The sequence below is a fragment of the Lotus japonicus genome, chromosome 1, assembly GCF_012489685.1.
Source record: "Lotus japonicus ecotype B-129 chromosome 1, LjGifu_v1.2".
NCBI lineage: Eukaryota > Viridiplantae > Streptophyta > Magnoliopsida > Fabales > Fabaceae > Lotus > Lotus japonicus.
Window position 1 is genome coordinate 122590038 of NC_080041.1, and position 1588 is coordinate 122591625.

The window sequence follows — 1588 nt, forward strand, 5'->3', positions numbered from 1 at the left end:
ATCGTAGTAGTTTTAAACATCAGGGTTCCTTATGAATCACACCCTAGCTACAATTAGCAAGTAGACAAATTAGGGTGCCTTATAAATCACTCCCTACTCGAGTGGTTGGTAAATAATCAAGCCAAACTCTGTCATCCTTTCCACTGGCATCAAGACAAGTACATCAAATCAGAAGATCAACCGTGAAGTATGTTGCACATAGGAGGAAGAGCAACATTGACGTGTCCTTAGTAACTTCGACCTTCACACTAAGACAAAGTCAATCTTCCCCGTTCAATGACCTGTCAATAAGATAATTTAAGAGCTAATCGCAAAGCACACTGCACGTGGGACAACAAGTGACATTAACAAAATCGTAGCTTCATCGAGCTTTGCCTATTTAAAGGATCTAGGAGAAAACTACTATCTACGTTCTCATCTCACTTATCTTTTTACTCATCTACTATTCTTAGTGACTTGGACAGAGAGTGTCCTAAAAAATACCATTAATGGGCAGTCCACATCACGACATAGGAGTCATCGAGATAGAAGCAGAACACCCTTACCACTATCATTCCACTTTCACCATCCTCATACCAACAAAGTTTACATTTGATTTGAGTGGTTGACTTGACTTTGTCCAATCAAGTTTCATACAAACTCCTCAACATTAATAAGATTTCAAGGGGTTTACTATTTAATAGATAATTAAATTTAATCTATTTGAGTTTTTCTTTAACCCAAATAATAAGTCCATTCAACTACTACTAAATTCAAAGAAACTTATTACTTTCTTTGTTTTTTCTCTGTAAGGAATGTGAATTTTTTCTACACCACTACTCTCATTTAAAGATGCTCTATACTTTTTGTTTTTGTTTTTTCTGTCTTTCACATACATCTAACAATGTTATTTTCTCTAATAAATTTGTTAACTATAATATAACCGCACTCTATTTTTCTATTACATTTCATTTTCACTTAAGTTTTCCTCCTAATTCTCTAATCTTTTCGTATCACTTCACTCATCATATTTCTTAACTCTCTCTCATCTTGCTATCACTCTTCATACTATTTAGGATGAATGACTCGTTCTCTTACCCATCATCCCTAACGAACGGTAAGAGCAGATCCTTTTCTCAAGCAAAGCCAAACGAAACAGAGGCTAAGCAAGCTGAGGCATGAAGTTCACCGTTGACAGTTCAAGTAGTAGTGTTCCACTGTTCAATAGTGAAGCGATCTCGTACTAAATGAAACAACCTTTCCTTCAATGATAGAGGCAAGAAGACTTTCCGGCCAGGCCTTACTATAACCAACCTCACAGGACAAGTCATTTTCCTAAATTTGCAATTTAGCCACAATATCTTAAACAATAGTCGAAAGACTAAAGAGTAGACCCTGATATGAATTTGCCATAGATAGAATAGAAGCCAAAGAAAAAAGTGATGATGATTGGGTGGTGGTGCACATTGGTAAGCCTAGACCTTACCACATAATGGCGCCCATTAACATCACGGTCGGAAAAGGAAGACGAGAAAGGAATGAGTTGTTGGTGGCGTATGTGAGGTTAAGCATTTCCTGGCCTCTCCCTCTTCTCCCTTTTATCTTCATT